We start from the raw sequence: 13792 nt of genomic DNA on the forward strand, positions 1-13792 counted from the left end.
ATAGAGTTATGCCTCCCCGGCAACGGCGCCAGAAAATAGTCTTGATAACCCACAAGTATAGGGGATCGCAACAGTTTTCGAGGGTAGAGTATTCAACCCAAATTTGTTGATTCGACACAAGGGGAAGCCAAAGAATATTCTCGAGTATTAGCAGTTGAGTTGTCAATTCAACCACACCTCAAAGACTTAGTATCTGCATCAAAGTTTCAGTACCAAGTAGTGTGATAGCAACGGTAACAGTAGCAGCAGTGACAGCAGTAGCGGTAACAGTAGCAGCAGTGATAGAGTAGCGACAAAGTAACGTAGCAAGGACCAGTAGGAAAAAGCTTGTAGGCATTGGATCGGTGATGGATAATTATGTCGGATGACATTCATCATGCAACAGTTATAACATGGGGAGATATGTAACTAGCTCCAGTTCGTCAATGTAATGTAGGCATGCATTTTGTATATAGTCATACGTGCTTATGAAAAGAACTTGCATGACATCTATTGTCCATCCCTCCCGTGGCTGTGGGGTCCTAATGGAAACTAAGGGATATTAAGGTTCTCCTTTTAATAGAGAACCGGAACAAAGCATTAACACTTAGTAAATACATGAATTCCTCACACTATGGTCATCTCCGGGAGTTGTTCCGGCTATTGTCACTCCGGGGTTGCCGGGTCATAACACATAATAGGTGACTACAACTTGCAAGATAGGATCGAGAACACACATATATTGATGAGAACACAATAGGTTCAGATCTGAAATCATGGCACTCAGGCCCTAGTGACAAGCATTAAGCAAAGCAAAGTAGTAGCAACATCAATCTCAGAACATAGTGGATACTAGGGATCAATCCCCATCCAAACTAACTCGATTACATGATAGATCTCATCCAACCCATCACCGTCCAGCAAGCCTATGATGAGATTACTTACGAAAGGTGAAGAGCATCATGGAACTGGTGATGAAGGATGGTTGGTGATGACGACGATGACGATCTCCCCTCCCCGGAGCCCAGAACGGACTCCAGATCCGCCCTCGAGAGGAAGAACAGGTGGTGGCGGCGCCTCTGTATCATAAAACGCGATGAACTCTTCTCCCTGATTTTTTTCCGGTCGAAGGAGGATATATAGAGCTGGAATTGGAGGCGGCGGAGCCCTGAGGGGCTCACAAGCCTGCCAGGCCAGGCCAGGGGGGCGGGTCTGGTGGGCTTGTGAGCTCCTAGCTCCGTCCCTCCAGTTGATTCTTGCGCCACTATTTTTTATATATTCCACAAAAAATCCTCATAGATTTCCAGGTCATTCCGAGAACTTTTATTTCTGCACCAAAACAACACCATGGCAATTCTGCTGAAAACAGCGTTAGTCCGGGTTAGTTCCATTCAAATCATGCAAATTAGAGACCAAAACAAGGGCAAAAGAGTTTGGAAAAGTAGATACGATGGAGATGTATCACCGACAGGCATCACAAACCGTATCAACATATTTATTGGACACAACTGGGAGCTCATGACGATGAAGAACATGGCGAACAATGGGACATGCAGGATGACCAAGGCGTGCATGCCAATGTGATGGAGATACACGAACGCCGCTGAAGGCACTAGGAGCAGGCGGCACATCAAGTGCATAGCGACCATTATTGTGCAGTCAACCTCTAAGGAGTACGTCCCTTGTGTCCCGATCCTTAACAAAAACATGAAAATGATGAAACTCAGCAAGAACAGTATTATCATGAGTAAGTTTAGGAACAGACAACAAACTACATGAAATAGAGGGAACTCGAAGGACATTAAGAAGACGTAATTGTGTGGATCGATGAGTAAGAAGAGATGCCTTACCAATATGTGAGATGTGCATACCTTCCCCATTTGCAGTATGAACCTAATCATGTCCACGGTATAGCTCCTGTGTGGAGAGCTTTCCCATGTCGATCGTCAAGTGGTTGGTAGCTCCCGTATCCATGTACCAGGACGCATCAACCAGATAGGAGGAGTGTGACCATGCTCATGACTCACCAAAGCAGCCTGCTTCTCATTCTCTTTGCCACTTTTCCCGATGCCCAGAAAATCCTTCTTGAAGCGGTGGTGGCAGCGAGAAGCGAGATGGCCATCAAGACCACAAAGCTTGCATGGGACTTGAGACCCACATGAAGGACAGCAGGCACGGACATGACTACCCGTGGTGGTAGTGGTGTTCCGCGGGGCAGAAGCGAATGGCGGGTTGCCACCACCGGCGGTGGTGGCTTGCCCTTGCCGCGCATGGAGGTGTTGACAGCCTGTAAGGTCGGTGCAGAATGGAAAGCCTGGATTCGCTCCTCCGTGACAAGAAGTCGCGCGTACAACTCATGCGGCTGGATAGGTGTGTCACAACCATTGATATTTTCCACCAGATTATCATAGTAGTCACCCAAACCATTGAGCACATAGGAGGTGAATTCCTCCGGCCCAAGAGCCTTACAATTGGAGGCAAGTGTGTCTTCCATACCCGTCACCTTGTTGAAGTAGTCGGTGACAGTGAGACCATGAAGCTTCACGTCTCCAAGCGAGTGCGAATGGTATGAGCACGCGCCTGGGACTACAAAGCGAAGCTGGTATGAAGGGCCGTCCACGCGTCCCAAGAAATAGCGGTAAAGATGACCAGCAATGATACCCCCTCTGTGAGAGAGAGGACTGTATAGCAGAGTGGATGGCTTGGTCTTGTGCCACCCACGCATGGTGCGCCGGATGATATGGCGGAGGGCATGTCAGGGTGCTATCAACATAATCCTCGAGGTAGGGACTGTGAAGAAGTGGCAACACTTGAGCACGCCATGACCGATAATTATCCGTCGTGAGCTTCGGTGGGATCAGGTGTGCAAATTAGAACGGTGCAGTTGCATAAAAGTTCTGGGACAGCTCAACCCCTGGCTGAACCGAGGATGGCACCACCTCGAGCGAGGAACCTCCATAAGGCACCGGAGATGACGAGTAGGCACATACGGAGGGGGCGTAGGGGCACCATGATAGAGGCAAAGTTCTCCCTGTGTTTCGATGAGATCGTGGGTAATGTTTTGGTGGAGTAGACTTTGACGATCCGACTACGAACATGTGAGGACGTCGCGCCTTAGCAATCGCTAAACCAACTCCGAGAGGTTATTGATCACGCCGGAGCACGATCAACCTGACCACGAAGGTCTGTTTCCTGCACGCAAATGAAGAACAAGCAAGAAACCAAGATTGCAATCAAGATATTGTGAATATAAGAGGAAAGCTTTATTGATGAAGGTGGGGTTCTGTGACGCCTTTGTCTGGTCGTAGAACACAAACGAAGAACGCGAAGTTGCAGCTATGGCAAACTTGTAATTTAAACAAAACCCAAGTCTAAACGGTGCCCTAAGGGCTGTATATATGAGGGAACAAAGAGGCAATTTTCTGACCCTTGGAGGAGGGGTCCGAAAACAGCCCTAAACTCGGTTTCCCCACACATACGGACACTAAAAATATCCTATATTATGGTATTTCGAAATTACATGGGACTGGCCCAAACATAATGTGGCACAACACCAGTAATAGCCTATGGATGAAATTTAAAAAGTGACGTCTTGAATATTTCATCCAAAGCCTTCATGCTCTCCTTATTGTGGCTTTAGAGTGCGAAAATCACCAGTGGAAGCTCCATTGTTCTCTCCCGCACGTGCACCTTCTTCTCCATGCTTGATCCCCTCCAATGGATATCCTTATTGTCCATGCTAGGTCCTTCATTCATGAGCACAACAAAAGTATCTAACTTAGGCAACATCATATGTTCATGAACATTAGAAGTATTCCCAAGAAACAAAAGTACCTCGTAATTCAATTGGCGTGCACGAGCTCTAGTAACTGGTCCAGTATGTATAGCAGCTGGGGCTGTGGGTGTAACAATGGTGTTGATGTCCTCATCATCCTCCCCTTCTTGAACTGAAGTCGTCCTCGACGGAAGCTCATCTTCCTCATGCAAATATGGCTTCAAATCTGCAATGTTAAAAGTGGGACTAACCCCAAAATCTGTAGGCACCTCACGTGTATATGCATTATCATTTATTTTCTCTAACACTTTGAAAGGACCATCAACATGCGGTATTATCTTTGACTTGCACAAATCAGGAAACCTATCCTTACGCAAATGCAACCAAACAAGATCTCCAGGTCCAAAGACAACATGTTTTCTACCCTTATCTCCAGCAAGTTTATATTTAGCATTCATGTGCTCAATGTTTTCCTTAGTTAACTCATGCATCGTTAATATCAAATCAGAACATTCTTTAGCATCAAAATTAACCTTCTCTGAAGACAGAAGAGGTAACAAATCAATAGGTGCACGAGGTAGGAAACCGTACACAACTTCAAAAGGACACATCTTTGTAGTAGAATGCAACGAACGATTATAAGCAAATTCAATATGAGGCAAGCATTCTTCCCACAGTTTTAGATTGTTCTTCAAAATAGCCCTAAGCATAGTAGACAAAGATCTATTGACTACTTCAGTTTGTCCATCAGTTTGGGGTGACATGTAGTACTAAAAAGCAATTTTATCCCCAACTTAGCCCATAAACATCGCCAAAAGTGGCTAAGAAATTTAGCATCACGATCTGAAACAATCGTATTAGGCACACCATGCAAGCAAATAATTTCACGAAAGAACAAATCAGCCACATTAGCGGCATCATCACTTTTATGACATGGTATAAAGTGTGCCATTTTGGAAAGTATGTCCATGACAACAAATATGCTATCCCTCCCCTTCTTTGTTCGAGGTAAACCTAAAACAAAGTCCATAGATATATCCTCCCAAGGAACACTAGGTATAGGCAAAGGCATATATAAACCATGAGGATTGAGTCGTGACTTAGCTTTCTGAAATGTCGTGGAGCGAGCAACAAAACGCTCAACATCCCGTCGCGTCTTTGGCCAAAAGAAATGTGTAGCAAGTACGTCCTCCGTCTTTTTACGCCAAAGTGTCCCATCAATCCTCCTCCATGCGCCTCCTGTAACAACAAAAGACGAAAAGAGCCAGCTGAAATGCATAGCTTGTTAGCACAAAACACAAATCCATTATTAATGATGAACTTGTTCCACGTTCTCCCTTCTTTAGAATTCTCCAACACATCTTTGAAATCAGCATCATGCACATATTGATCTTTTATGGTCTCCAAACCAACTATTTTAAAGTCAAGTTGTGAAAGCATAGTATAACGACGAGACGAGGCATCAACAATAACATTTTCTTTACCCTTCTTGTGTTTAATGACGTATGGGAAAGTCTCAATGAATTCAACCCATTTAGCATGTCTACGGTTCAGTTTTGCTTGACTTTTAATATGTTTCAAAGATTCATGATCAGAATGTATGACAAATTCTTTGGGCCATAAATAATGTTGCCATGTTTCCAAAGTCCGGACAAGAGCATATAATTCCTTATCATAAGTAGAATAATTCAGACTACGCCCACTTAATTTTTCAGAAAAGTATACAACAGGTTTACCATCTTGTAATAACACACCTCATAATCCAATTCCACTAGCATCACATTCAAGCTCGAAAGTCTTATTAAAATCAAGAAGTTGGAGTGAAGGAGCATGTGTTAACTTATCTTTCAAAACTGTGAAGGCTTCTTCCTGTGCGGTACCCCAAGAATAAGGCACATCCTTCTTTGTAAGCTCATTGAGAGGTGCAGCAATGGTGATGAAATCTCTCACAAAACGCAAATAAAACCCGACGAGTCCAAGGAAACTCCTCACTTGTGTGACCGTTTTGGGCTGCGGCCAACTCTCAATAGCTTCAATCTTGGCTTTATCAACTTCAATTCTCTATGGAGTAACAACATAACCAAGAAAAGATACTCGGTCTGTGCGAAAGGTGCACTTCCCAAGGTTACCAAACAAACGTGCATCACATAGAGCAATAAAAACTGTACGCAAATGACCCAAATGCTCCTCCAAAGATCTACTATAAATCAATATATCATCAAAGTAGACTACCACAAATCGTCCAATGAAAGCACGTAAAACCTCATTCATTAATCTCATGAAAGTGCTAGGTGCATTAGTCAATCCAAAAGGCATAACTAACCATTCATATAAGCCAAACTTAGTTTTAAATGCCGTTTTCCATTCATCTTCCAATTTCATGCGAATTTGATGGTATCCACTACGCAAATCAACTTTGGAGAAAATTGTAGAGCCACTTAATTCATCAAGCATATCATCTAGCCTAGGAATAGGATGACGATAACGAATAGTAATATTATTAATGCCTCTACAATCAACACACATACGCGATGTACCATCCTTTTTCGGCACTAGAATAATAGGAACAACACAAGGACTAAGAGATTCACGTATATAACCTTTGTAGAGCAGCTCCTGTACTTGACGCATAATCTCCTTCGTCTCCTCTGGATTGGTACGGTATGGTGCACGGTTGGGTAGCGATGCACCGGGAATTAAGTCAATCTGATGCTCAATCCCTCTAATAGGTGGTAATCCCGGTGGCACGTCTTGCGGAAAGACGTCAGCGAACTCCTGCAAAATGTGAATGACAACAGGTGGCAAAGAGGGTGGAATGTCCTCAAATGAAAATAATACCTCTTTGCATACGAAAGCATAGCAACCAGATGTAGTAATATCCAAATCAGTAATATCAGATTTAGTCGCAAGTAAACAACCACTCTTAAGTTTGATTTTAGATGCAACACTAGATGATGATTTAGTAGGCTTATTGTGTTCCTCAAATTCCTTCGCTACAATCTGATTTTCACTCTTATGTAGGTCCTGTTTTGCTTTATTAGCTCTAGCAATGCCATCTTTCATAATATGTTCAGGATGTTGGAAATATGCCCTAGAGGCAATAATAAGTTAGTTATTATTATATTTCATAGTTCATGATAATCGTTTATTATCCATGCTATAATTGTATTGATTGGAAACACAATACTTGTGTGGATACATAGACAAAACACTGTCCCTAGTAAGCCTCTAGTTGACTAGCTCTTTGATCAAAGATGGTCAAGGTTGCCTGGCCATAGGCAAGTGTTGTCACTTGATAACGGGATCATATCATTAGGAGAATCATGTGATGGACTAGACCCAAACTAATAGACGTAGCATGTTGATCGTGTCATTTTGTTGCTACTGTTTTCTGCGTGTCAAGTATTTGTTCCTATGACCATGAGATCATATAACTCACGGACACCGGAGGAATGCTTTGTGTGTATCAAACGTCGCAACGTAACTAGGTGACTATAAAGATGCTCTACAAGTATCTCCGAAGGTGTTCGTTGAGTTAGTATGGATCGAGACTGGGATTTGTCACTCCGTGTGACGGAGAGGTATCTCGGGGCCCACTCGGTAATACAACATCACACACAAGCCTTGCAAGCAATATGACTTAGTGTAAGTTACAGGATCTTGTATTACGGAACGAGTAAATAGACTTGCCGGTAAACGAGATTGAAATAGGTATACGGATACTGACGATCGAATCTCGGGCAAGTTACATACCGAAGGACAAAGGGAATGACATACGGGATTATATGAATCCTTGGCACTGAGGTTCAAACGATAAGATCTTCGTAGAATATGTAGGATCCAATATGGGCATCCAGGTCCCGCTATTGGATATTGACCGAGGAGTCTCTCGGGTCATGTCTACATAGTTCTCGAACCCGCACGGTCTGCACACTTAAGGTTCGACGTTGTTTTATGTGTATTTGAGTTATATGGTTGGTTACCGAATGTTGTTCGGAGTCCCGGATGAGATCATGGACGTCACGAGGGTTTCCGGAATGGTCCGGAAACGAAGATTGATATATAGGATGACCTCATTTGGTTACCGGAAAGTTTTCGGGCATTACCGAAAAAGTTTCGGGCACATCGGTAGTGTACCGGGAGTGCCGGGAGGGGTGACGGGGACCATCGAGAGGGGTGTCATGCCCCAAGGGGTCTCATGGGCTATGGGAAGAGATAAACCAGCCCCTAGTGGGCTGGAATAAGTTCCCACTAAGGCCCATAAGGTTTGAGAAGGAAAAAACACAAGGTGGAAAGAGTTTCCAAGTGGGAAGGTGGAATCCTACTCCAAGTAGGATTGGAGTAGGACTCCTCCACCTCAAATTTCGGCCAAACCTTGAGGGTTTGAGGCTGCCTCCTCCCCTCCCTCCCTCCTATATATACTGAGGTATTAGGGCTGATTTGAGACAACTTTTCCACGGCAGCCCGACCACATATCTCCACGGTTTTACCTCTAGATCGCGTTTCTGCGGAGCTCGGGCGGAGCCCTGCTGAGACAAGATCATCACCAACCTCCGGAGCACCGTCACGCTGCCGGAGAACTCTTCTACCTCTCCGTCTATCTTGCTGGATCAAGAAGGCCGAGATCATCGTCGAGCTGTACGTGTGCTGAACGCGGAGGTGTCGTCCGTTCGGCACTAGATCGTGGGACTGTTCGCGGGACGGTTCGCGGGGCGGATCGAGGGACGTGAGGACGTTCCACTACATCAACCGCGTTCACTAACGCTTCTGTTGTACGGTCTACAAGGGTCCGTAGATCACACATCCCCTCTCGTAGATGGACATCACCATGACAGGTCTTCGTGCGCGTAGGAAAATTTTTGTTTCCCATGCGACGTTCCCCAACACAGGAGATATAGGAAGCAAAGTTATATTTTGATCCTTATGAATAAGAGTATACTGATTTGTTCTACCATGGTGTTCAAATTTTTTATCCAATTGCCATGGTCTACCAAGTAAAACAAAGCATGCTTGCATGGGTACCACATCACAGTCAACAAAATCAGAATATGTAGCAATGCTAAAATGCACACGAATAGTACATGTTACCTTAACCTTGCCACTATTGTTGAACCACTAGATATAATAAGGATGAGGATGTGGTCTGGTGGTGAGAGACAACTTATCCACCATCTCCATGCTAGCTAAGTTGTTGCAACTCCCTCCATCGATGATGACGCAAACAGAACGTTCCTCTACAACTCCGTTTGTATGGAACAAGATGTGCCTCTGATTTTGCTCAGCTTGTGTTACCTGCACACTTAAAACACGTTGAGCAACTAAGCTTTCATACGTGACAACGTAGTCAGCAGCCATGTAGTGTGTCTCTTGTTCAGTATCATCGACACCCCGTTCTTCACTTGCAATAATAACCAGAGTCTCCTCGTCATAATCACTAGCGGAGTCATATCCACCATCCTCAGTAATAATCATCACATGCTTGGATGGGCACTCTCTCGCATAATGACCTCCACCCTTGCAACGACGACAAATAACCTCATGTGTTTTCCCTGTGGATGCCATGGATGAAGAAGAGCTGTGTGCGGGCCCGGAAGGTGTGCTATTGGCAAAGGGTGGGGCAGGGGCCTGTTTCCTGGTATCTCTAGTGGAATTGGTGGCTGAAGTAGGCGATGCTCATGTAGAAGGGTGTGTGGAAGTAGATGTGGTTCGTGGCGTCCATGAGGAAGTGCGACCTGCCGAAAAATTAGTTCTCGCCAATGCCTGTCGATCCTGCACTTCACGTTCAGCTTTGCAAGCAAGGTGGAATAAACGAGTGATAGTGTTATAATCCTTATATTCTAGAATAGTTTGAATATCTCTATTTAATCCACCCATAAAACGTGCAAGCATAGCTTCATTGTCCTCAACATTACCACATCTAATCATTCCAGTTTGTAATTCCTGATAATATTCTTCTACAGACTTTTTCCCTTGTCTTAAACACTGTAAATTTTGAACTAATTCACGTTGATAATATGGTGGAACCCAACGAGTACGCATAGCAGTTTTCAAAGCAGCCCAAGTAGTTGGAATATTAGCATGATGTATTCGACAATATTCAGACCACCAAACACAAGCAAAACTAGTGAAAGAACAAACAGCAGCAGCAACACGTCTATCGTTAGGAAATTGCAAGCATGTAAAACGTTGTTGTGTTTCTAACTCCCAAGTAAGATATATATCAGGAACATATCGACCATCAAAAGTAGGAATATTCAATTTAAGTTTAGGGAGATGGTCACGATCCCGTACCTCAGGGTGTGGTGCATCCCTACCATTGCAATTGCAGCCATGTGGACGACCGGCGGCTTGTGGTGGTGGTTGTTGTTCCTGGTGCTGAACTGGAGCAACCTCTCCCTCATCATCGTAATCACCATCATAATCATCATCATAATCCTCATTCTCCTCAACCATAGAAACCTCGGCAGTAGCAACAGGAGGAACAACAGCAGCCGTAGTAGCAACAACACCAAAATTCTGCACTTGGCCGACACACACACGTTGCGCTCGTAGCCGTTGTGGTTGTGGTTGAAGAGGGATAGAAGCTGCAGTTGCTGGTGGTAAACGGGCAAGCACCTCATTGAACTTGGCGTTCATCTTGGTGTCGAATTTCTTCCCCATACCTTCGCGCTTGTCCATGGCCTCTCCAATGGTGGTCACGAAATCCTATACCTAGTCAGACATCATTTGCAGAAATTTATCATGGAGCTCCCGGTTGGTCAGGTTCTTCCAGTCGATCTCTTCGTCGTGTGATCCTGGCATTGTTAGCAACAATAGGAACATAGAAGAATATGAACCTACAGACTACTAGGAAGTGGTGGTGGTGGTGGTGGTGGTGGTGGTGTGTCACAAATCCATCAAGCAAATCCAAATTTCTTACCAATGCTTACCCAGCAGTAGGTGGCAATCGGCAACCGGTGTAGTCAAAAATCTCGAGGCTTGGATAGAGCGATTGCCAGCTGGTGTCAAACACACAATGTAGATGTATGTGGAGCTGGGAAGGCTTTTAACATGGTAGCAAGAAGGGTCAGCAATAATCAGTTCAGAGATGCAAAATTGAAAAGACGCTCAACGACGGTACTGTGCTGGTCCTAGGCTAGACCGTACTAGAGACGCAAGCCTAGAACACCAACGAAGTCACGACGACACGTACTAATCAAGGGAAGGGCCACTCTCATTTTTTTTGCGTTCTTTTTTTCTGCACTTTTTTTTCTTCAGAAAATCACTATAATGGCGAGTGTCTCAAAACTCTTCCCAAGGACCAAAAACAGGATAGGCACGAAAAACATTTTGACATTTTTTTAATTTCTGGAGCAATTCGGGTAAAAGCCTAACAAAACGATAGGGGATTTTTGTTCACCCCTCGAAATTTTGGCCTAAAAGTGCTCTGGAAAGCATGCCAGACTCTTCTTTTTTTGTTTCCAAAACCTACTCAGGTAAGGAAACGCGAAACCAAAAGCAAAAGGATCCCGAAATTACCCTAAGGCGGAAAGGATTCTCGTGGATATATGGTGTTGGTATATGGGAGCAAGGATAATGGTGGCGTGGTGGTGGTATATGGCAGCAGCAATGATGGTAGCGTGGAGGTGGTATATGGCAGCGATGAAATATGGTGCTGTGGCGGTGTGTCAACCTATGAACAGAACACGAAACTCTAAAGAACTAGACACTAAGACCAGCAACTCGACACGACGATGTAACCTCAATTTCAACAAAGCAAACTACTGAAAAGACTATGCAAAGGCTCAGATTGGTTCGGATATGATGATCTAACCCTAATTTTTATGGCTTTTTTGTGGACTATAGGTATGAAGATAGATGCGATCTAACTACGAAAATTGGTAAAATCTCACCGAGCAACCTGGAAATCTGATACCACTTGATAGAGGCAAAGTTTTCCTTGTCTTTTGATGAGATCGTGGGTATCGTTTTGGTGGAGTAGACTTTGACGATCCGACTACGAACGTGTGACGATGTCATGCCTTAGCAATTTCTAAACCAACTTCGAGAGGTTATTGATCACGCCGGAGCACGATCAACCTGGCCACGGAGGTCTGTTTCCTGCACGCAAACGAAGAACAAGCAAGAAACCAAGATTGGAATCAAGATATTGCGAATATAAGAGGAAAGCTTTATTGATGAAGGTGGGGTTCTGTGACGCCTTTGTCTCATCCTAGAACACAAACGAAGAACGTGAAGTTGCAGCTATGGCGAACTTATAATCTAAACAAAACCCAAGTCTAAACGGTGCCCTAAGGGCTGTATATATGAGGGAACAGAGAGCCAATTTCGTGACCCTTGGAGGAGGGGTCCGGAAACAGCCCTAAACTCGGTCTCCCCACACATACGGACTCTAAAAATAGCCTATATTATGGTATCTAGAAATTTCATGGGCCTGGCCCAAAAATAAGGTGGCGCGATACCTATAATAGCCTATGGACGAAATTTACAAAGTGGCGTCTTAAATATTCCGTCCAAAGCCTTCATGCTCTCCTTATGGTGGCTTTAGAGTGCGAAAATCACCAGTGGAAGCTCCATTGTTCTCTCCCGCACGTGCACCTTCTTCTCCATGCTTGATCCCGCTCCAATGGATATCCTTCTTGTCCATGCTAGGTACTTTATTCATGAGGACAACAAAAGTATCTAACTTAGGTAGCATCATATGTTCATGAACATTAGAAGTATTCCCAAGAAACCAAAGTACCTCATAATTCAATTGGCGTGCACGAGCTCTAGTAACTGGTCCAGTATGCATAGCAGCTGGGGCTGTGGGTGCAACAGTGGTGTTGATGTACTCATCACACCGTAAGGTGGCGGCAGCGCGTCTAGGGTACCATGCTATGTCGGGTGAGACAGCCATGCGGTAGCCGAAGCATCACTAGGGGCCGTGTGATGAGGCGGCGGCGTGTCGTAGGAGAGCTACGATGGAGGTGGGGCACTGCAGGGAACCAGCGGTGCCATTGATGCATCAGGGACGGCGTAGGGCAGCGGGTACCCTGGCCAGTCGGTCGCTGCCGGAGGCACATAGGCAAGTTGCGGCATCGGGCCAAAACCAGGAGGCGGAGATGGCGCTGCATCGACCGGACCCGGCGGTAGCGAGCCTTGCACGGGATCGCCAGCACCCGAGGAGTCGATGGCCATGGAGGCACCAGCCACAGAGGCGAGTGGGCACGATGACAGGAACGGCGAGACGATAATGGTTGGAGCGGCGGCCGAAGCGGTAGCTTCGGCCGTGGCAGGAGCGTCGCGCGGAGATGAGATCTCGGCGGCTGCGGCGGCAGCGATCGGAACAGAAACGAAAGCTACCGAAACCTAAACTAATACCATGTAAAACAATGTTTTGTGGAAACTGCATGACACCCAATACGGGTGTGGCTAAGATACAGGGGTATACACAGAAGCTATACAAATATGTAGTCTAACAAACCCTAAGTACGAAAAAAACACAAACTAGCAGAGAGGAAGGAACCCTTTGCTGATGAATCCAAAGAAAAAGGCACCATCATACCATCATTGTCGGTAACTGATCCCCATCGGAAGCAAGGCTTTCGCCCAAAGCCCTTCGCCCTCCACCTCAATGAACCCCGGGGGAGGGGCTCAATCATTGCTGGTGTAGACTACCGGCAGTGGCTGACTATGACCACCAAAGCCAAGAGCATGCCGGTCGAGCCACTACAACACCAAGGAGATGAAGACCACTAACGTGCAGCCACCACCGCGTCGTCCACACCACCAACACCGACCATTGCGTCCTTTGCGCCGCCACCACCGCAGTGAGAGCCCCTCATTGACCATGAATTCAGAATGCATCCACGCCAAAGCTTGGCCCGACCGCAGCCAACCTAGCCCAGATTGGGCATTTCAACCGCCGAGCATCAACGCCACATGGCCACCTCCAGGACGCAGCCATGTCCCAAATCACCACCATCGCATGCACCACGCCACCACACCCATTGCTGCCTCCGTGCCGTCCCTCATGGGAAGAAGCAGCTGCACCGT

The sequence above is a fragment of the Hordeum vulgare genome, chromosome 1H, assembly GCF_904849725.1.
Source record: "Hordeum vulgare subsp. vulgare chromosome 1H, MorexV3_pseudomolecules_assembly, whole genome shotgun sequence".
NCBI classification, from domain to species: Eukaryota; Viridiplantae; Streptophyta; class Magnoliopsida; order Poales; family Poaceae; genus Hordeum; species Hordeum vulgare.